At 41.8% G+C, this 24,377-nt stretch overlaps 1 protein-coding gene across 8 annotated transcripts in view; it reads right to left on the bottom strand.

Annotated features, from left to right (window-relative positions):
* baz2ba (bromodomain adjacent to zinc finger domain, 2Ba) overlaps positions 1-19,631 on the bottom strand; it is a 64,909-nt gene extending 45,278 nt beyond the window's left edge. For 6 of the 8 annotated variants that reach the window (XM_020607577.1, XM_020607631.1, XM_020607611.1 and 3 more), the window contains exons 1-2: positions 19,243-19,439; positions 7,127-7,169 (exon numbers count right to left, since the gene is read on the bottom strand). The gene's annotated coding sequence lies outside the window, so the exon portion shown is untranslated. The other 2 variants (XM_020607587.1, XM_020607596.1) reach the window with 2 other exon arrangements.
* Between the last annotated feature and the right edge of the window lie 4,746 nt (positions 19,632-24,377).

Genomic DNA, 24,377 nt, shown 5'->3' with positions numbered 1-24,377 from the left:
TGCTGAAACACAGACATCTCAGAGCATTAGGCAGTCAGGCATTTTCACGCACTCACCATATGTATTCTCTGTGTTTAAGGGTGAGCATATAGTCAAATTAATGGGTATGCACTCAACATATTCTTATCTCTCTGTCCTTCTTTCCACTCCCTCACACACACACACACACACACACACAGATTTAAGTAAATTGAAGTGACGTAATCTGAACTCTCAGACATGACATGACTTATTCTGCTCAAGACATTTAAACAAAGATAGCTTTTCTTTGCCGCTCCGAAAACAATTCAGTGTGCTATCAACAAGGACCCCTAAGTAATCACACAACTACCTGACAGGAATTGTCCACAGCAGTGCCGAAAACCTGTTAAAATGACAGCACTGTAAATTGTTTTAATTATAGCCGACAGATAACTGCCTGTGGAAACATCAACCTATTCTTCAAGTCCCCTGCAAGATCCAAATATACAGTATTCCCTGGAAAACACAGTTGTGTGTGTGTGTGTGTGTGTGTGTGTGTATGTGAGGGTGAGTGTGTGCGATACAATATTCATTTTGCTGCAGGAGGACAATCTATGCATAACAATGAGAGGCGCTAATGAAATCAGCCATCAACCTGCGATACATACATATTAAAGCAGGACCTCAGAGTGTCATTCGCTTAGTGCATCATTTGTTCCCACTCATTTTTTTCTCTCTGCCACCTGACCTTTAGAGTGCCCCCCTCCTTACTTCTCCATGCTAAAAATAGGAAGTGTACCTGCAGTACTGTGGCATTATGCATGCATGCATGTGTGAATACAGAGTTACATGGTCTTGACAATAGAATTCATACAGGAGCGCTATGTGCAGTGAGAACAGGAAAAAGATGCTCTACTGGAATTTACAGACAGCAAGCCTAATGTTTGATTGTCCAAACTTTAGGGCTCTGACAACCACCTTTTAACAAATGATGTTCAGCATCACTAATGGTAACCACTGTCAGAGCTGCACCTTCAGTATAATGTCATATCATCCCAGCTGCCAGGGAACGATGCTCCTCCTTTCCCTCTAAACACGCTTCACAGCTCTGGTCTCTCTGTCTCTCCCTCGCTCTCCATAACCCCCACCCCCACGCTGGCAGGGAAATGGATCCCTCCACCTGACAGTGGCCATTTTGAGCCTTCTCTCCTCTCCTCTCTACTCCAGCTTCCTGGTAAACAATGGGAGAAGGATAATTGATCAAACAGCCAGGGAACCCTCTGAGCTGGGGAAGGTCACCACCCGCCAGCCCAGCTCACTGGGGGGGTATGTGTGTCAAACGCGTATGTGCATGTGCGTATGAGTGTGTACATACATGTATTGCATCTATGAATACATTTTGTGTGCGTGTGTGACCAACTGTGCAAAAAAAATTAAAAGACAGGTAGAGACAGACAAAGTGGTGTTAGCGTGTGTGTGTGTGTGTGTGTGTGTGTGTGTGTGTGTGTGTGTGTGTGTGGGTGAATGGGGGTGGGGGTCTCTCTGACGCTCTTGAGCTGCCATTTTTCTTCTCTGACAAAGACTCCATCTGCCACTGAGCCATTTGCTGCCTCCCGACTCGGCAGAGCATTCTGCACGCCGCGTTCACCTTGATGTCACCTCTACACAGCTCATGCCTTGCTGATGCTGTACACAGACACAGACACTCAAGCAAACAACACAGAATAACCCTTTTCTTTTCCTCTAGTATAACACACAGACATATATGCCCAGTGTTTCACACAAACAAACACACACTTTCACTTTATGTCACACATGCTGTCTTTGCATTCTTTCTCTCTCTCTCTCTCTCTCTCTCTCTCGAAGACACACACACACACACACGCACACACACACTGAACGTGTGTCTAGGCAGCGGCCCTCCCTTTCCTCTGCATGGCTGATATCACTGTGCAACCATCAGCGCTGTGCATTGTGGGAGTGTCTGTTGGGGCAGAGAGACGCGACAGGGGCTGAGGGATTCACACGCCTCTGAAAGACAGCCAGAGGGAGAGAGAGCGAGAGAGAGAAAGAGAGGCAGGAGGGGAGGGAGGCAGAGAAAGAGAGATACAGAGGGGGCCGGTAACTGGAAATGAGAGATGGCATTTTAAAGAGGAAGCTGAATTTCACCTGCAATTACCGTAGCTCCGGGGCACATGGCTTGGTTAAGAGACATTTCATTCCAAAGCCACTGCATATAGCTGCCGCACTGAGCCCTGAGAGACGCATAAAGAAGGAGGGAGAGAGAAAATAGAGTGGTGGAAAACTCTCCTCTGCCCAAGATGGCCCTCAGCAGATGCAGTGCTGAAAGAGAGAAAGCAGCCAGGGATGTAACTGGTAAATGAAACCCAGCAGAAAAAGCAAGAGAGGAGAGGACAGGAGAGGAGAGGAAACAAGGACAGGTAAAGAGAGACAGAGGAAAGAAAAAGAGTATCTCATTCAACAGGCCCCAACTCAGCCATCTGCACACCAGACCAGACAGCAGAACTGGGCCTCAGAGAGCACACAAACACCCACATACCCACACACATGCACTCATGCACACTGAAAAAAAAGAGCAAATCAAATCCAATAAACAGATTCTCAAACTCTCACGGTTAGGTATAGGGAAAGCTGGATGTGTTTAATGATTAATATCATTCTTAGAATTCATTGTCCTCTTTTGATGAAACCTCATTCTTTCTCTGTCTCTTCCTCTCACTCGCTCTCTCTCTTTCAGAACTCCAAATGGAGCCATAATGTCTTCCCTGAGGCTCAATGTCCTGGCTACTTTCACCAGACACACTGCTGTGTTTCATAGAAAAAGTGTGACTGCACAAATATAGTAATGAGCTCTCAGTGGGAGCTGGGGGCCTCCTGGTATTGCTAATGGCTCCTCTGGACTGCAGCTGTATCCAGGTTACAACCTAGTCTGGTCAACAGGCCGTGGGACACATGGGCCCACTCAGGACAAACTATTTGAGCCACAGGCATGAATTGTAGTCAGAAAACCAGGTCCATAGTGGACTATGTGTTTGGTATGTGGAGGTCTAAAGTGGAAGAGAAGGAAAGAAAAACTTGGGAAGGAGGTTAAGGAATGTCAAGAGACAAGGAGCCAGACAAAGACTGTGGAATAAAGACAGCTGAAGAGCTGTGGTTTGGCCATGAAGGAAGCAGATAGACCCAATAAACCTGCAGGTTTTCATAGGGCACCAGCTGGCATTGGTTGAGAGTGGTGTGCATGTATGTGTACATGCCTGGTATTACTCACATTGCTGGGACAAAAACGTGTTTACACCCTCACAGTGTGGAGACTAAGTCATCTTTGTGGGGAACAGATGCTGGTCCCCAACATGCAAATCATTGGATTTTTGGGTGACTTGATTTAGGGTTAGGGTTAGGGTTAGGCAAGTTGACTTGATTTAGGGTTAGGGTAGGGTTAGGCAAGTAATGGTTGTGGTTATGGTGAGAGTAAGTCTGCAGTCAACCCAATGTAATGTCCCCACAAAGAATGAAAACAAGTGTGTATGCGTTTGCGTATGTGTGTAAAATTGACGGGGGTGGGGGGTTGGGTGTGTGTGTGTGGTCTCCTTATTTATCTCAATAAGGGTAACCCTGCAACATTTCCATACATGCACAAATTAAATACAGAGAATAATAACAGCTTGATAATAATAATCCTACTAATATTAATCAAGGACAACAAACATAAAATGCAAAATACCATTGCAAACAAGCAGGTTTTAACCTTTAAACCCATTAAACCATGTGGCTGATTCATTATGACATATTTATGTTGCATGGCCAACCACTAATCAACCCCACAGAACTTTACTTCAACCAGTGTCATACTGAAGCACATTAAATGGTACTCATCAAGACACCAGCATTTTTGTATTTTATGAATGGAAAAAAATAGATTAGATATTTCACTTAGCATGAACATGATCTAATTAGTAGGTTGATAGGTAAGTGCAAGTGATGGCAAAGGATTGACCAGCTCCCTTTTTTTTTCAATCCAACAGTGAAATAGGCATTAGGGCTGAGTCCAGGGAGCTCAAATTGCAATCCTGTTTGTGAGGGCCTAAAAGGTTTGTGATGTATGGGGCTTAAAGGTCTACTTCTAATGTTTCATAAATTACTGGCAGGCAATTATGTTACATTATTATTACACCCAAAACTCAGCATTGTGTGTCCAACATCTCTCTTCTACTACACCAAACACATTAACACACACGCACAGACTGCTCGGGTTGTTGGCCTCTCTGGGAAAGCTCACAGCTTGGGTTCTTTAGCTCCTGTTTTGTCTTGCCCTCCATTCAAAATGGTCCCCTCATGACCATGCACATTATCGTCTGGGCAGGCAACCCCGAGTGGACTGAGGCTCCCAGGGTGCGAGCAGTGATTCATGGCACAAGGGTGTGTAAAAGAGCAGCCTCACCCCACGCTGCAGCCCTGCATGGGGACAAGGAGAGCAGAAGCTGTTTGGCAGAGGGGTGAATCAAAAGTCTGGCTAGACGCCTGAGCCCTGTTGAAACCACGTGGGCCAAAGGAGGCAGAAGGGTAATGATCAGAGTTTTCTTGCATGTGTGTGCGTGTGGAGAGAGCATGAGTGAGAGTGAAAGAGACAGTAACATCAATGGGTAAGCCCAAACTAATGCTGGAGTGTGTCTGCTGAAACCGGCGCTGCTCCCTATCCCGAGGACTATCTCGCAGCAGCTTTTTAACAATCTTAGCTCCGAGGCAAGTACAAAGTACTAAATGTTTAGGTGTTATCTCTAACACTTCCCCAATCTAACAGAGCACCAGTTTAAAGGGCACTGGGAAAAAGACACGGTGAGAAACAAAGAGGGCTCATGAATAAGAACTGAAAAATGATAGTCGTTGCTAGGATTGATGAAACCCTGCTCAGGTTTTTGTGACAGGCAGTAAGACACAAATTCTTCCCCCTCAGGCTAGAAGGTGTAATTTCCCCTTCCACTGTCACAAGAATGATGTTAAAAAATTATCTGTCGCTCAGTGACTGACTGCTTCCAAGTAATTTGTCATGCACAACATGTATGCACAAATCTATCTGATTCTGATCTATTTATCTATCTATCTATACACTAGCATGCTGCTTTGCTGTAACACCATGGGATATGGATGGAAATGCTTGCCCCACAGGACACACACACACGCGCACACACACACACAGAACAGACTGCTGTGAGGCTGACGCAAGACTATCTCTGTCTCACGTGTCTCTTCCCTACGGCCGCCCGCTGCTCCTGACCTTCGAGATGTTTTTCTATCTCCTTCTCCCTCTCCCTTTATTCCTCTCTATTTCACATTCACACAACACAACACACACACACACACATACACATCCTCACTGATGCACACACACTCCTCCCTTTTCTGCACACCTCCTAGCCACTCAGTATTTTGTCATTAAAAGGCATTGCATTTCAAGCTTGGATCAAGCAGATGGGGCTGTGTAAGCACCTTGCAGCACCTTGGCTTAAGTACAGATAGTTCTCATGCATTACTCCACTCTCTCCTAAATGCATGTACACAAACACACATGCAAACACACACGCTCGCACAATCTTCCTGGAACTAGAGAATCAGCACAGTTGTGGATGGCTGCTTCATGTGGGTAGTGTGTAGCTCAGCTGGGTAATGTCTAGCTGATGTAGGTGAATACCTTAAGACATGCTTTATAAAACATGAACACTAAACAGCACACAAAGGTATAATCTCTTAGCAAAAAGAGCATCCTTGCTGGAGACCAACAGTTTGTGCCTTCTAGTGGCAAAATGCTGATAAGCACACTCACATGAAGTTCAGTGGGTTCATAACAAACAGACACACACACACACACACACACACACACACACACACACATACGTGATTGTAATATAATTATATCTTCATGGTACCAGACACATTTCTCTGTCTTTCTTTCATTTTCTCTCACTCTCAACATTTGCATATTCCTTGGGGTGTTTGAATTGAGCAGCTCTTTCCTTTTTCCTTCTCTTGTCTTCCAAGCAACAAATGTCAGCTAATTACACCATAGCTGTTTGGACGAGCTCCATCTTTCCCTGTGCTCGGCTGTGCTTGTTCTCTATGGAGCTGCAGGAAGAGTCATGTAGCCAAGACATCAGTTAAAAACAGCCAGTGGTGGGGGTTGATCTACAAGGCTACATCCCCTAGAAACGTACTCCCCAAGAGAGGACTCATCAATACTTATCACAAATGATACAACCAGCTCACACCAAGCTGCGGGGGATATAATACATCATTCACAGCCAGAGATGAAGCAGTAATGGTTAGACCTGATAGAATCGGGTCTGGTAACACACAAAGCTAAAGAGCCAGTCACAGGCGAAACAAGTATTTCCCTGAACTCTGCATTCAGTAAAAACCTTCTTATAAAAGATCCCATTTGATCTGGTGACACACTTGCAGGCACAAGGCCATCAACTCAGGCAGGAGAGAAAAGTGCAAGTCATTGTCTGTGTGTGGAACAACAAACTGCCACCTTCAACTGTGTGAAGCGAAGCCTTAAGGACACTGCCGCGCCCCTGAGTAAAGCTGGCTCTCACACAGATACAGAGTGAAAAAACTGAGAAAATGATGGAGAGAGGAAGAGATTAAAGCTGCACACAGCAATACACATAAACAACTAGACGCAATCCTAACCTAGAAGCACTGTCGGGCACAGTTAACAGCCATTTACATTTACCATTGGCTCTGAAACTCAAAGGATGTTTATTAGGCACATATGTTTCAGACAAATATTCTGATTAGAATGGGAGAAATCTAATTAATTGCTTGATTCACTGAATGAACTAAATTTGTACTGTAATCATAACAACTGCTTTTCAAGGGGCTCTTGTTAAATTTAATTGGGAGAGAAAAAACATCCTCTTTCACTGAATGAATGAAAATCAAATTAGGCCTGAAACTGGAGGAGTCTGCAAGTTTGTTCTGGCATACCATATAAAAAAAAATCCCTGTAAAGGCTGAAGTGTGTGACAACATATGTTTCAAAAAGTCACGCATCAACTATTCTGTAACATGCAAATACTACATATACAGGGGGGCACCGTGTGAGAAAAAGGTGAAGTGAATATTCTCTTGTACACTGTGTACTCACTGTTAGAGATGTCTTCAGCTCTTTAACATAACTGCTGCAACACCTGGAGAAAAAGCAGAAACAAAAGATCACTGCGGTTCAGTTTAAAAATACAATCTGAGTCAGGAATACAATGTGTCTCCTGTACGCTTTGATTTGTGTGATAGAAAAATGGTTAGAGTCTATGTGGTGATGTGGAAATACTGGAAGTTTTCCTTTTGAGAGCCTGGAGAGGATGAAGCCCCTAAAATGACCTGGATACCGAAAGTTCTAGTTACACAGCTTAGTATTTGTGTTGTTCAAACACAGACAAACCACACGGTTGTAGTTACACATACACACACAAAACAGACAGATGTATTCACACACACAAAAAGTCTCTTTCTCCCCAAGCCCTTTCTTGCAAAACCTGTTTGTTAGAAATGGATCTAGACACTGGATCTTTGAGTGTGAGGATATTTTCCCCAAACACAAGACAGTTCTTGTAGAGAACTAAACCTCACCAGAATTCTCACGCCCATCTCTCCTGCATTGTCTCCAAGGCCCTCCTTGGCTCTTACAGCATGAGTCTAATCTAAGCAGCTCAACATAACAAGACACCACCCAGCTATGTATATAATACCACACAAACACACACAAATGTTACAGCTTTTATTTATGCTGCTATACACTTATTCTTGAACTGAAAAGTTTTGCCTGACTGATGTAGATGAGTTTTCAGCTACCGCATTATCAAAAAAAAAACTTGTGTCAGCATGGTTAGATTGTATCATAAAAACAGTAAACTTCAAGCCTTGTACACATGCACACAGCCACAGGGAAGAAGTCTTATAGATATTTTCAGCCACACACTAACACATACACACTGATACACACTGTTATAGCAAGTGTGGGTAGCTATCTAACAAGGTTTTGTTGACAGTAAACACATCCATCTGGTCAACAGCAACAGAACCAAATCTGGTAGATGCTTCATCAGCAGGGATGTGGTCATCTATTCCAATAATATATTCCTTTTTTTAGTTTAGGGACCAAATCTCGTGCACAGCTTTAAAAAGCTGCCGTTTTCACTGCAGAGCTCAAGTAATTCCTGTAAATGGCACTTATTGGAATGACTGCCATGATAAAAAGAAATTGGGTATATTGCTGTTCATGAACCTAAGCGAATTTGTCTTTTCAGATACCCTCCAGTCATGTCAAAGTCTGTGGCACAAGATGTAACACACATCTGTCGTTACAGCTCAATTTATCACTGAGCAGAAATCACCTAGACTGACTGTTGATAATAACGGTACTGATCGAACTGTAATGGTTACCTTCATTATCTACACTCTTACACAGATAGACAAATCTCACACACACAGACTTCAGACACACACAAATACTTTGATAACTCATCGCAGCGATAATGATAACAGAGAGCCAGGTAGGCTGAATTCATCTTCAGCTTTTTCATAAAGGCCTATTAGCGGATGATTAAAGGATCCCTGCTCATAGGGCTTCAGCACAGAAAATGATTTGCCAGCCACGAGGCAGGTGAATTACACTGGATAAAAAAGCCAGAGCTGTCTACCATCGTTTGCCTGACTGAGAATCTGACTGTTAGTCTATTAACCTCGTTTTGTGTAAGCTCTTACTAGTTTTAAATCAGTGGTAGATGCATAAAATATCACAAAACACACACCTTTTCCCTAAGACTTAATGCTCGTAGCCTTATTCAACTGCAACATCCTCATAAATCATGTCACTAAGGGCTACAGCTAACAAGTGTTTCCACTATTATTCTCATAATCTGTAGATAGCTTTAGACAAAAAAGGCAGAAAATCCTCAAACCTAAGAAACTGGAATGGGAACGTTTCTGCTTGAAAAAATGACTCAAATGATTTGATTATCACGGTAGTATTTAATCATTTCCCAGTTCATCAACTAATGACTTTATCAGCTAATTGTCTTGAACTCTATATGATATAAAAACATTAAAAAAAAACTCAAAAGAAGCTTACTACCAAACACCAGGATATAACATGAAACATTTATAGTACTAAATCATTACCATTTCATCACACAAGCGAAGGTTCACTTAAGTATTAATTTAGTGAGAAAGAATACAGGTAATCACGTTTTTAAAAGTGACACAAAGCTATTTGTTATAGCCTATAATGAAGTGATACAACAAATTACTGCCCTAAGTTATGTCAGTGAATGTATTAGTTTTAGAGTAACAATCCTAATGTAATTTTATAATAGCCATCATTGCTTTCTAATTCCCATCTAATTAAGTCTGAAAAAACAAACAGAAACACTATCTGCACATTATAATTACCTGAATTTACACTACAGACATGCTCGTACATAGACACTGCACAGCTTAACTGTTATGACGTTTCTCTCAATTGTCTTGTTTTGTTTCCCTAATCTACCCGCCTTGCCGCGGACACACAGGTATTGACTTTGCTTTAGGAGTCATACAGTAACTCTCAGGCATCTGCACGGGGTTGAATGCTAGGGTCGGACTTTTGTACTAACCACAGAAAGAGAGAAAGACAGAGAAAATGAAAGCAAGTAAGGAAGAGAGAGAGATAAAGACAGAAAGAATAAGAAACACCACGCCATGTTTAATGTGAGCCTTCTTTACAAAAAAAAAAAACAAAAACCTTTGGTACTGATATTTGAGCACGGAAAACAAGTGTACTCTGAAAATACACATATTGAGATTGGCCTAAAATCCCTTGCTTTTTAATATTTGATGACCTGTTAGAAGAGCGACACTGATGAGGTGTTTGTAGTCTCTGTTGATCTCTGGAACACCGGGGCCTGTGGGAGTGAGCGAGTGAGACTTGGCCGCAGACATTTTCCTGAAGCCCCCAGAACAAAACAGGCAAGTCTTGACAGTCTGTCCGCCACTGAGTCGTCACACAATCAGTTGCAGGAAACCAATCCCTAAATAGCAGTGATTCATCTCTTCATCACACACAATGCCAGTACACAGTGCACAAAGGAGCTCTCTCTTCCTCTCGCTCTCTTACCCTATCTGTCTCAACCCCCCCGCCAGTGTGGTCTCTCATGCTGCTTAAAAATAAGTGCTTCTCCCAGCTTTCTTTGCCTTGTGATTTACTGGCAGTGTTTAACTGCAGGGCAGCATCTTTTATCGTTACATGATCTGGGGGCTGAAAGCTGACAAAATGGAATCTCTGTGCAAGTACCATTGTATGTGAGTAAGTGTATGTTCAGGGCAAAGTGGGGAGCGGCTCAAGGAAAAGGGAACTTCTGTGAGAAACGTTTGTCTAAGTGCAGCTCAAATCCTCCCAGCCTCATGGTGCTGTGTATGTGTCAATATACTGTGTGTGTGTGTGTGTGTGTGTTTGTCATTCTACTAAATGGTTTCTTCCTTGACTTGATGGAGCAAGTGCTATCTCAAGGGAACGGGTTACAGTAGGAAATCGCTCTGAGACTGGCAAAAAGCTCAGAACATTAGTGCAATCCATTTATGTCAAGTAGAATGTATATAGGAAATACCACGATCAGCTGTGTGTCTGTCTTTTGTCTGTGCACGTATGCATGTTTTTGTGTTGCCATGATAATTCACCTAATAGCTGAGAGACCGTTGCTGCATTAGCCAATCCACTTCCTTTTCTCTGAAAGCTAAAATTCATTCAGATATGCTGTCAACCTGGTCTCCCTCGCAACTGTCTACAGTTGGATTTGGAACAATGATATCAGTACAGTATGTGACCAGATCATCACCAGCGGATAATCAGGCTAGCACAGGCCTGCACAACAGGCTCAGTGTACCGTTACACTCATGATGATCTATCAAAATGACATGTGAAGGTCAGAGTAGCTGTGACCAACACAGCTGTCACATCTCCTCCCCGCACCCTCTTGGCTAACTGGCCTTCTGAAACACTCAGCACAAAACATGGCCAACTGGGGAGCAACGGGGCCAAGGCCAACAGAGCAAGTTTATAACCTGGGCTGGGCTTGTATTATGATATGATTACTGTCCATACAATAAAACAATCAGAACTCTTTTGGTGTAATGACACTGCAGCTGTAACAAGAAAACCGTTGGCATACTGAAATGAAAAACATTATGATGTCCATTAGTATTGACTTTCAAAATCTAATTCATAAGCCACTATAGTTTTAAATAACTACCAGCTCTGTAGTAAGAGAGGAAAAGGCTACATTGGAGCTGTGTGGAAGGCAGATGTGAATCCTCTTTGATTTCAGTGCCTCTGTGTGTGTGTGTGTGTGTGTGTGTGTGTGTGTGTAGCTTCTATTAAATGGATCTGCTGTCTCCTTGATCAAGGAAGTCAATAAAGGGCCAGTCCTGTCAAACCCTCAGGGGTAAGTGCATATGCACATATGTCTCCGTGTATGTGTGTGTGGACATGTCTTTTCTGTGTCTGTGTGGGCACCTTTTTTCTCTACACCATCACTGTGAGGACATTTTGGCCAGTCCTCAAAACTTCAAAAGGCTGTTTCGGGGTTGAGAGGGTTAAGGATAGAATTAGGTTAGGGTTAAGCTAAGAGTTGGGGTTAGGCATTTAGTGGTGATAGTTAAGGGAAGGGTGAGGGGCTAGGGAATGCATTATGCCAATAAGTGTCCTCAATACTCTAGAAAGCCCAATGTATGTGTGTGTTATGGGCAGTATTTGAAGTACTCTGACAGGTGAGTGATTGAGTGCTTCATTTCCCTCGAGCGACAACTAGACATACTCACAAACACAAACGTAGTGCATACACACACACACAGGGTGGAGGATGGTGAGAAAGGGAGAGAGAGAGAGAGAGAGAGCTGTTGTTTCCTAAAGGATGCAGCTCCTGCCTGCATGCTTAAATTAGCTCTAAATGTTTGGATTACACATGGGAGCTTTCTCAGAGGATTTAGCAGCCATAGCCTAGAGTCCAAGAGATGTGTGCATGTTTCCATCTACGTCCACAAACACATCCACACACACAAAAAATGTCTTTACAGATCACGAACACATGTCACTCAAGTATCACTCACTATACAGTGTTTTATAAACTCTCAACAACAGTTAAAAACAGGCGAAAGATGGAGAGATGCTAGGAGCTTAAAAGCAACATGATTTTACATTTACACAGCAATACATAGCATTTCATTCATCAGGCTTCTGCTGCGGGGAGACAGTGCTTTTGCTTACACTTTTTAAAGAGCGCAGCCTTCTCCTCTGCTGGTGGGGGGAGGATAGGATACACTAGCAGACGTAGAGACAGGGAGGAAAAAGGAGGAGAAAAAGAGAAGGGGAATGAAGGAGGTCAGCACCCCCAGTCTCAGATAAAGGCTCTCTCCCTCCCTTCTGCCTCGGCTTTCGAAGCCCCTGCCAGGATCGAGAGGCGTCTCACGTTACAGCTGTCTCTCAGTGTCATCGTTCAGAAAGAGAGAGCACAAGCAAGAGAGACAGACAGACAGAAAGGGGGAAAGTGGGACAATGCCACAGACTGAGTGGGCTAGGCTTTCATAGCTGGACAAGAGAAAAACAATAACAGCAGTAGATTGAACTAGATGAGGAAACCCTTGTGGTTTCGCTGGCTGGTGGACTTTTTTTAATAAGTATTGTTAAGGTTACATAAATTTTCACTACAACATGGAACTGTTTCAAAATAACTGAAATGCGGTCTGACCTTTACAAGTCAAATTATTTTGAAATGCAGTGAGAACAGAGGTAGTTGGAGTATTTCATCCACACCACCTGGGACTAACTGAACACTGACAATTTCCTAAGAAAAAAAAAAGGGGAAATTAATCTTTTAATACCTTGGTATGTGCACACTGAGAAGGAAGAAAGAAAAAAAACACTATAGTCTATATGGTATAGGCCTTCTGTTGATAGGATATTGATGATTTGACTATCTACACATGAGGTACCCTTTCTATCCTTAAAATGCTAAAAACAGAAGCTTGTCATTGGTCCAGTGATGACTGATCCAATGACTGCTAGCATTTCAGCCTGCACTGCTAACAAGGTAAGGCCATGTAACTCAGTGCCAAGTTAAGTTAAACTTCGAGTGAACGCTTATTTCTTTTCTGTACCCATCAATTCTGGGTGAAAACTTTATGAAGGAAAGGGTGCTGCATATGCAGATTTTTTTCCAGCGTGTGTACCAGTGTGATTTACATAAAACACGGTTATGAACAAATACACTCAAAGCTAATGCACAGCTCAAAACCGCTTTCCTATTTGTTTTTCTCTGTCCTTGCTATTTCACATGATGTTCTGTAGGAGTTAAATATTTAAAATTCTGGCATAGCTTGGGGCAGGCTTTGCCAGCACAGCTAAAATAAAAAGCCTTTGTGGCAGCAGTGACCAGATTTTAAATGCTGAAGAAGATCAATAAATGGGGGGCTGTCGAGGCGCAATCTCATGCATTTGTGTGTGTGTGCATCTGTGTGTCCTGTCCCTATGCGTGAATGCCTGTCGTCTAACAGCAACTGTGTGTAGATGTTTTTGTGTATGTGACTGTGTGTATGTGTGTCCACCAAGGCTCACAGCTCCCCTGCCTGCTACAAGCTATTCTATAGTATCATCAACAACCCCACTGACCCAGGAGGCACACCAATAGAGAAACCAATATTATTCCCGTTCTCCCATTTGAAACCTTCTTCCTATTTCTCTTCCATTCCCAGTTTTCTTTTTCCATCTAAGCACAGCCAGCATGAGTGAATTCTAGAGAAATGTATAAATACAGGCCCCCTGCAACAGACTGAGAATGTCAAGGTGTGGTAAACATCAAACCACATAGCAGGTTTTCCAGACCTCATCGCTTTTCAAGTCCCTGCTGACACAAAAAGACAAGCACCTAGACAAGACAGGAGGAGAGCGGGGAGGAAAGTTTTTCTTAGATAAACAAAATCCCAGCTTAGTTCAGCTAATTTTAAAAAACCTTGAATATCTACATTTCAAGAAGCCAAACAACACTGATGTGATTCCTTTTCAAGAAAAGAAATGCATTCATAATGTCGCCATGTTTTTTGATTCTTATCCATTTAACGTGTTCTTATAAAGAACACGTTAAATGGATGCTCTCAGCCCACGTAATGTGATAACCTTAGCTATGTTTTCACCATATGAATATGTGATGGAGAGAATGGAGTAATTTTATGATTCTATGTCTTGACAAAAGAACAAGTACATCTGTATTTTCACCTCCTCACTAATGTACAAAACAAAAACAGCCCTGAAGTAGAAACATCATCAAGACCTTTTGAGACTTCATTAAAAGAAACTTGCTTGGACTTTCCAAACAAGGCATCTCTTTAGAGGGGAAAATCAACCTTTTCACCTTGCTGGTGGAAAAACAGGCATCCCAACGAGACAGAGTATGCACAAACAACCTTGACTTTCATCAAGGAAATTCTCACATTGAATGATAAATAGAGGCCCAGGGGACGAACAGCAAAGAAGCAGCTTATCGCCTTTCCCTCCCAAATTTGGCCGCTCTGTCTTCTGTCTTCTGTCTTCTGAAAGTCAACATGGGGTGACCAAGTTGCACTTTACACTGTTTATTGTCTGGTAATTAATCTGCCATATGTAATCCACACAAAAATGTTGAGAAAACTAAAACTGGTGTTGATTTGTTTAGTCTTAATTAACTGTTGAGACTGTTCGCCTGTTAGTACAACAGGAGGCATATGTGCCCAGTCTCATTAGTTCGGTTTTCAAAATATAAATGCATTTCTAATGATGCAGAGAGAAACACAGGCAGACATTTCTGGTCAAAGTTAGCCACAGTATCTGAAAAGGCTCAGGTGAAAAGCAGCAATCACTGAGCATGCACTTTAGACAATTATTTGTGTACCCTGATGATTATCAGGACATCCAATGAACATGCAGTGTTACAAAAATAGCAAGGTAACATGAGGTTAGGTAGATCATCAGAGAGCTAACCAACTTTCCAGCTGAGATTACACTCACTTGTGAGGCCATGTAAACACGTATCGATAAGTGAGCTGCCTGCATGTGCCTGTAACACAGCACAAAACACTAGGCCAAGACAGGGGCACAGCAGCACCAATCTGATCTGTAACAATAAGAGGCATAATCAGTCTAATGCCTAGAAGCTTTTAGGGCTTCTGCTAAAATGCAGCTTCTTCTCAAAGATGCATTAGCCTTTACAGGATTAATGCCTACTTCAAAAACATCAGTTCAAGTCCTCAGTTTCTTGGTACATTATTTCATTTATCATTACTGTTTTCTGTGTGTATGCCTACACCTTCTAAATGTAAATGGTGGACTGATAAGAGGAACAGGGGGAAATATGATCAGGATTCTGTCTAACATTAGTTCTTGAATCATTTGGTTAACACAGAGCAGACCTCCGCTTCCTCTCTAAATTTCACGGCTCTGTGTCAGCGCTAACATGCAGAGATTTGACAGGGCTCCCAGATGGCCATTATTATTGTTTGTAGGTCTGATTAATCTCAGTCTAAAAATAAAATACTGACATCAATGCCATGAAATATTTAGGTCAGGAGTTATCCACAGATGGACTCTTAAGCACTTAAAAGAAATGTATTTAGTTAGATGCATTTGCATGATTACAGTAATGCAAAAGTTTGAATTTTTCTGTCATTACCAATTCAGTCTTCTATCATCATGCCTACAGCATACATCATTTACATTATATGTCGTCACAGAAAACACAGTACGTACTTTAGCCCAGGGTAATTCATATTTTCGGTGGTAGACTTAATCAGTCACTGTTAAGGGTGTGCAATGTGCAAAATATTCATTGCAGTTTCTGATAATTGATCATTTCTATGTTCATTTTTGCCAATACTGACACTAATATGGCTATAAAAATTTCAGTTTAATATTTACGTTTAGATTGTGTGACTGTGTGGGCCTTGGTAAAATGCAAACAGCTTAAAACACTGGTTGATTCATCCATTTCCTGATTTCAGACATGCCATTTCTGCAATCAGTCAAGGAGATGTGGACACTTTTGGTATATTGTGATATACAGCAACATTTACTTGGTTGTTGCATTATTTCTACAGCAGGTGGGCCCTTAAATGCCGACTGTCACACAGCTGCCACAAGTGAAAACAAGATTCGGTTATTATCAAAATATGAAACTGAGCTATACTCAACCCTCACAAAAGTTTTTCAGAAACACAAGAAAACTGGTAGCTTTGTTTAACAAAACTAGTGTGGTATGGCAAAATCACATGTGTGCACTGCACCAGCACTTAACAGAATAATCATTTGCATGCCAAACAAACTGGACATCATTTCAATATTGCTCTAATACAAAGTGATACTATGCATTTTAAAGAAAGTACTGCCTCATACTAACGACTTCAATATACCATGGACTCCTATAAAATCTCATTTGTTACTTCATTTCCAAAACTATGGGCTTCCTCCAAAACTTAAAGACAGTCCTGTATTCAATAGAAAAGGATTATACAGAATACAGCCTTGTGTGCACATGGGATTGTCTTCTCAAAAGCTGTCCAAGTTCTGTCAGATTCAGCAACCCCAGACACAGAGCTCGTGAACTTAATTTCACCTAATCAGCTTAGTCAATAGCAACCATTTGCTGTGACTTTAGTAGACATGCAAATAGGGCTTAACTATGTCTATCCTTAATTCCTGAAGTCAAGCGGAAGTCCTCCTTTATCTCTTCAAAAACAACAGTTCCAATCTGAGAGAGAGAGAGAGAGAGAGAGAGAGAGCATAAAACCCCAGCCGAGAGTTGATTTTTTTTTTCTTGGCCTGGCAAGGACAGACATCTCTGATTTGAGTGTGCTTGAGGTAGCACAGTGTGCTTTCATTTCAAACCAACATGGCACACAACTCTGACAGATTTGTTCCCCTTTTTTCAGTTGTGCTCTTGCTCACTTTCTCTCAAATTACAGTAAAGCACACTACACCAATATATTAGTACTTCTTGTTGGTTTATACGTTCAGCTGCAGCACTTGCACATACACACAAACGCAAGTGCAAACACACGTACGCACACACATATTCACATGCTCAAACAAATTTGCACAAAATGACACTAACAATAGACAGTCGTAATAGTGGTAGAAAACTGGGAGACACTGTTCCGTTTCAATTCACTGATACCACTAATGGCTTCTTAGCAGCTCCATGAAATCAAGCAGCTGTCATGTAGATGCATCAGCAGTGAGAGGAGGGAGAGCCATCCCCATAAGGGCAGAGGCACCGCGCCTTCATGTTTGGCTAAACATCTGCTCCTCTGCACTCCAGCTTTGCAGCAATAAATGGGCAAACAAAAGAGGTGGGAGGTGAAATGATCAGATTTTCCATTTCAAAGCATTTGTTTGGTTTGTTTTCTCCCCCCCCCCCTTTCTTGAACTGCTTACAGGACATGGGGCAGAAAAGTGAGATCAACTAGGAGACAGAGTGAACATGTGCTAAAATAACACCTTTTGTAAGATGGATAGCAGAAATCACATAAGGTCACCATTTTCTAGTCACAGGATAATTCTTTCTGAGAACACTATCCTGTCTAAACTTGTAGCAGTATTAGGCCTATAGTTCACTCAAACTGCATGTGCATGTAATAATGATGAGAATTTTAAAGTGTGCACATTCTGAACTTGTCAAACTTGCAAATCTATTAATCACACATTATTCAACTTTGTGTGAATGACAAATACACAGATATACCACTACAGGTCTCTTGAAAGGACAAGAAGCAGGCTAATTGCAAAAAACTTTGTGAATCAAAGGATGTCTAATCACTGTTGCTTGACAGTGGCATCCAGTTACATTGTATTTTTACTCCTCTTCCCTATGTAAATATGATTCTTGGTCATTAATAAGCTTCCTTCCCCCTCCCTCCTTCATCCATTCATTCATGTTCGGCTACAAAGATAAACATAAAGCAGCCACTAAGTAAACGCTGAAATCACATGTGACAACATATTATGCTAAAAAGAGCACAAATACTGCCCCGCTGCACCATGTCCACCTGTCTCAGCACAAATCACAACCCCGACACAGCCTCGCTTTTATTAGCTTTTTATATCAAACGTCTGGAGCATAAACACAAACTGTCCCTCTCTGAGATTAAAATGGGTTCAAATCACCGCTGGCAATCTTATCAACCACCTTCAAATTCTTTCTCAACCTGCACACAGGTCGCGATCCCCCGTGTCATTTTTTTCTAACAAGCCTAAAACTTTGGTAAAACTTGCTTAAAAACGTGGATCCATTTCCTTTTAAAGTAGCGTGTGTGTCTGTGAGCGAGTGAGAGAGAGAGAAGGGGGGAAAGGTAGGGGTTCATGGAGGGCGAATTTAAAATAACCAAGATGGCGAGAGGCTTGTTGTTTTGGAAGGGACAGAAAAAATGGAGGATATTGTAATATACACAAAGGGATAAATTTCAACAACTCGGCCAAGCGGCTGCTAGCTTGGCTGCGTGCTCCTCCGTTTGAGGAAGCGACCGCGATAGCAGCTCCCCGGCAGGCTGGCCAGCAATATGACTAGCAACACGAACAACTCTAACTCCTAACCCACTGTGGGAAAAGAAATGAATATTATACGTTCAATTTAAACCGAACCGAAGGGGATATTTATGTATTTGTCGCTAATTGTTTTATTTTGGCGTCGAGGGACTGTTAAACTAGATGGATTTAAACGGACGGACAGCGAGGACCAGCGGCAGTCCACTGCTTCGTAGTTACCCCCCTTTACGTTGACGGTTTCCATCTCCAGCACCTAATACGCATCCAAAACCGACAATATTTACACGGTTGATAAAAACAAAACACCATAAGCCCCTAAAAAGTTTAATTTCTCAACGAGTAAACAAGTAAACACAACAGCCTGGGTGATCGGTGCGAGAGAAAAGGAGAGGGACACAAAGACGATTCCCACTGTCAGGTCACCACTCCGAAGAGGAAAACCACTTCATTTTTTTATATTAAAGAGGGGAAACTTTACGGATTTGACCATTTGTACTGCTGTCGATACACGGGATACACAGACTGAATGAATTACATCGTAACACGAGAGCAAGAAACTAACTAGAAACCAGTTTACACAAGCTGAAAAAAGCAAAGAAACTAGAAACGAAGCCAGCTCTAAGCAGCGATGGGGGAAAACAGCGTCAGTGAAATAAAACACTTACCTTTTTTTAGTTTCGACACTTTACTTATTTCCAACGTGGGTTTTTAGTTCAACTAACACTTCGGCTTGGTCTTCTTCTCGCCTCTTTTTGCCTTGGTCGCTTTTGGTTATGAAAAGGGTCGGGGACGAGTGATAAAGAAGGGAATTGGGCAGTAATTGAGTCTCGGTGTGTGTGTGTGTGTGTGTGCGTGTGTTAGTTACTAACAGCAGATTGAAGGAGACTCTTCTCAAGGTTTATTCAGCTCCACTTCAAGGAACCGACCTGACGTCAGCTCACTACTGCCACACAAAGAAAACTTATTATTTGTGCAGCGGCCGTAGTAAACGGAGGATACACTTAGTGGCCGTTAATACTTGAAATGCGACAGGGACGAAGCGCTAACTTTATTCATCGTGTTGTCAGAGACATCTTAAACTAGACAGACCTGGTGCTGATTATCGGCCACTAGTGTAAACAGATCATAAAGGAAAAGGCTGCATTTAAACGCGTTAGCCCAATTTATACTTTCCCATATAAAAGTTTCATCATTTATAGCCTGTAAATTATGATATCGATTATTGATTGGATTTCTGTTTTCAAATGTGGATTTGGGATATTAGAGTTGCAATGATTAATGACATAAATGTATTAGGCTTATTTTGATGAATGATTAATTTATTGTTCAAGCAATACAGGAGCTTTTCAAGCTTTTTCTTTTCATGTCTGATTGCAAATGGAATAGTTTTGGACAGTTTGCTAAATAAAACAAATAGTTTCAATGCATCATCTTGAGCATTAGGAAATTATAGCAGATACCTTTAGCATTTCTTATCTTAAACTGATAACAGAGGAAATGATTAGCAGATTAATCAATAAAGAACTCAATCGTTGTACGTCAGATCAGACCTGTATGCAAAGTTCTTTATTGTTTGCAGAAGAAATAAAAGTTGTACAATCCTCTTCATATTTCAGACAATTGATGTTTTCTTCATGGATTTAGTTTTTGAAAATTGCCAAATGAATTAAGTTGGATTCACGGTTAGTATAACCTGGAACCAGAAATGACTTGGCCTTTTTGCTTGTTAAATAACAATTCCTCAAATAGTTGGTTAATTTTCTAAGACTGAATGTCACGTTGAGTTTAATAAACACATTATAGAGAGTTCTATCTATCTATCTATCTATCTATCTATCTATCTATCTATCTATCCTGCATCAAAATCCTTGTTTCATGAATTAAGTTAGCTAGTTCCATAAACTGACTGAATGATGATTCCTCAGAAGATGATATATGGTCAAACAAATAGCTACAAATCATCTTCATACAGGCTCCAAATTAGAAGGCATTTGCCAAACAAAAACAGAAATGGGACAGGTCTACCTCAGGATAGGATCAATACATTGTCTGGCAAAGACAGCCATCTGTGCTTAATTGTATGCCTTACCACCTCTTCTGAACACACAATAAGCAACAGGCTGAACGCAGGCCCTCTGACCCAGACTGGGTTTCCAGACGGGGGAAGATTATTTCATTCAACTGGAAAACAACAAGGGGGAGGAGTGGAGGGGTGGTGGTGGGGACATTTTTGCAGATGGAGTGGGCAACTGTTCTTATTTATACGCCCCACCCCGATGAGGATGAGGATGGGTCAGAGAGCCAACTGGTGTGTCTCTTTGCATGTCACATCACCACTGGTTGTATTAATTTTAACAGGTATTATACAGGATTAACAAACTGTTCACTGTTAGTTTATAGACACCTCATAAATCACACACAAACAATGAACTCATTGTTAGCAGCGTGATGAAGTGTTGGTTTACAGGCACATTCATATTAATGTTTCATAAACATTATAAATGACCATAAATGTATCCTGTTCTCTCTCTCTCTCTCTCTCTCACTCTCTCTCACTCTTTCTGCGAGGCGACACTGTTATGTCACAGCATTCAAAAGTGTCACCCTGATGTTTCTGATGTTACTGCAAGAATTGCATAGCTGTTACTCAGAAATGGTTCATTTATATATATTGTAAAAAAAGGTGAGGTAGAGGTGGTGGGGGGGTCGATAAAACATTCATGATCACCCATGTTTGGAGGATGGACACAGAACCTCTTACGCAGCTTCTGGTGTGCAGTTAAAGCCATTTTATAAGCTTGCTCTCCATGTACATTGGTCATTGATTTTTCTCTCTGCCCCTTTCCATTACTTGTTGAGATGGGGGGTTTCGCTCTTCTTCACACACACATACACACATGCACACACATTCCTGGTGGAGTCTTTATATTGACTTGGTGTACATTAACGTCCTGGAGATCTTCCCTAATCTTAAACATAACCACTAGTGCCTAACCCTAACCTTAAGGCTGAGTCCCTACAATGTGGGTGTGCTAACAGGTTTTGGTCTACACAGTGTGAGTAATGCCATAACAGGCGTGCACACACACATGCACACACACAATCCTCTCTATCTGTCTCTCTAGTCACTGGCACCTCGGTGTATTTCTCTATCTCCTCTGCCTATTGTAGCATGAATGACAGGCCATGAGGAATGACAGTGGCTCTGTTTGTCATACAGTAGCAGCAAGAAGCAAGGATTTTTAATTGCATTGGAGAATCTTCATTAAAGAGAGCACATGGGGGCGGGAATGGGGGAGAGGGCTGCATGGGGTGGCGTCGGGGGGCACTCTAAGCATCGTCATTAGGAGAAGGCACTAGCAGCATAGAAGGGTGGGCCCTCTTTGCATGCACACTGAGAATGCCTGCCGTACCTCGGTCATTTGTAACATAATAAGTGCCAGCACAATGACTGCAATGCGAGAAAGCACACCACAGGGAAGGGAAGGGGGAAGGGAGACAGCATGTCTGTCTAAAAGAGGGACTTTTTTTGTCTTGATTAGAAAGTATAATGAGTCACTAAAGAAACAGGAAAAAAAGATCTCTCCTGAGAGTGATGGAAAACAAATTAATCCGATGATTTGGATTTAATTATTATTTTTCTATTAGTCCACCATGCAAAGACAGGGACAGCCGTCAGAAGCGAGGAGCTGTGCTTGCATTTATTGATTTTTGCCCAGACACATTCAGGGAATACAGATTCATCTGCTATCCTCCCCACACAATCCACTATGTGGGATTCCATTAACACAAGAAGCTTCCAGCAACTCTGAGATGTTTAATTTGAACACCATAAATGGAGCTTAAAATAGTGTTCACACACACAAGAAAAGTGGCCTAAGGATGTCTTTTTATGCAATTGAATTAGGCCTCACTTATTGTTGTGTCCTACATAATAAGTATTAAATAAACACCCAATAAATTGAATTAAGACAATGTTCTGCTGTATAGAATCAGCCAAGCACCATTGTTCCTCTGTGCCTCTGACATCTTAAACTGTTATAACAGTTTAGTTTAATTTAATCTTTTGTTTTGGATTAATGTAAGAACCCTGCAACCACACTATAATTATTCTTCCCTTCCTGTAGAATCTTCTCTTTGTAGCCTCCTTTCAATGCATCACTAGTCTCGAACACAATGCCTGGTGAGATGTAATGATTTGCAAAGTTGATGATTTGACCTGCGTGAATGAAGCCCAAGGGACCGATTTGTTGCTGCTATATGCAGAATATCGGTGTTCCTTGAGAAACACTCATATTCTCTCACTGACATAAAAATCAGGAGTTAAACCAGAGGAATGCTGTTATTGATTGGGATCCTGCTATCCCTCACTGAAGAAGGCCAGCAATAAATGTTAAGGCTTCGAGTGACTCAATCACAGATACGCTGAAAGCCAAACTATACCTACAGTACAGGTATATGGGGACCCATGTGACAGCGAAATAGGCATTAATCTTTGACAATTAACCCTATAGACAGCTACAGTGAGCAGGTTAAGGAATGTTAAGTCCTTTGTCCTTTTGTCGCGCATGTGTATTTAGCCATCCCAATGTAATTGTTATGATTCACTGTCAGCTTATAAGATGATGCGCTTCTCAGTAAATGTAAACAAAATTAACTAGAAAAAAAGTTTTTTTCAAGGATGAATGTTTTCCAAGCAAGGTTAACTAAAACACCCCTGTGCTGTCTAAATGGTTGCACTTGGAGAGTGTTTATTGTGGTGAGTGTAACTGAGCAGAACCCTCTGTTGCCTGATGTAATACACAGAAGGGAGAAATCATCATAATAGCAGAGTAGTACAGTGAATCATTCAGTGATGAGATATATTCACACTGTCATTCAGTGAGGAGATGCAGTCTGTGTGCACATGTTGTCAGTGTGTGACCGATGGAGAGAGAGGCAGAGAGAGAGGGAATTAGTATGTTCCTTTTCTGGGAATGAGGAGTCATTTGTGCCAGGAAAATAGAGAAACATGTCCCAGCCCAACAGTGATGCATCTCTCCATGAAGAATGAGATCACAAGCAAATGTCAACCTAACTTGAGCAAAGCCAAATGAACTTGAATCAACTAAAAACACATCTTTACCCATGTCAGTGTGTACACACACCACACAAAATGTCAGCAGATTTTCCATTGGCTAAATCTGCAACTAAGTGCAGGGCTTTAGCTAAGGTAATCAACCTAGTATTTTCCTTCAAGTCCATATGAACCCTGGCGGAACCCTGTTGTTAAATACAACTGTGCAGTTGGTTTTGTAATGTAATAGGGCCAACACTGACAAAAATGAAAGAAAAGAAAGGAAGAGAAACTGACATATACACAAAAAGTGACATTACTTACTTTCTGTCTATAATTTGTTTTATTCTGCATTTTGTGACAGATGAAGCTAAGGGGATTTTTTCAAGGGAAGTGACTTTCACAGCTGAAGGAATTTCAAGCTTCAGTGCATTACTTTATCAGTTTACATACAACTATCTTTGATTTCTGTCCACTGCAGGTAGCATAAATCTTTGTCACTAGAGGTTACATGCGGGCGGCACAGCGGAACAGTGGATAACACTGTCGCCACACAGCAAGAAGAGTCCAGGTTTGAGCCCGGGCCAACACGGGGCCTTTCTCTGTGGAGTTTGCATGTTCTTCCTGTGCCTGCATGGATTCTCTGTGGGTACTCTGGCTTCCAAGAGTCAAAAGACATGCAGCTTAGGTTGACTGGCGACTCTGAATTGCCCGTGTGTGTGGTTGTTTGTCTACGTGTCAGTC

Source organism: Monopterus albus, unplaced genomic scaffold (genome assembly GCF_001952655.1).
Source record: "Monopterus albus unplaced genomic scaffold, M_albus_1.0 scaffold4.1, whole genome shotgun sequence".
NCBI lineage: Eukaryota > Metazoa > Chordata > Actinopteri > Synbranchiformes > Synbranchidae > Monopterus > Monopterus albus.
This window is presented reverse-complemented; position numbering and strand designations above follow the sequence as displayed.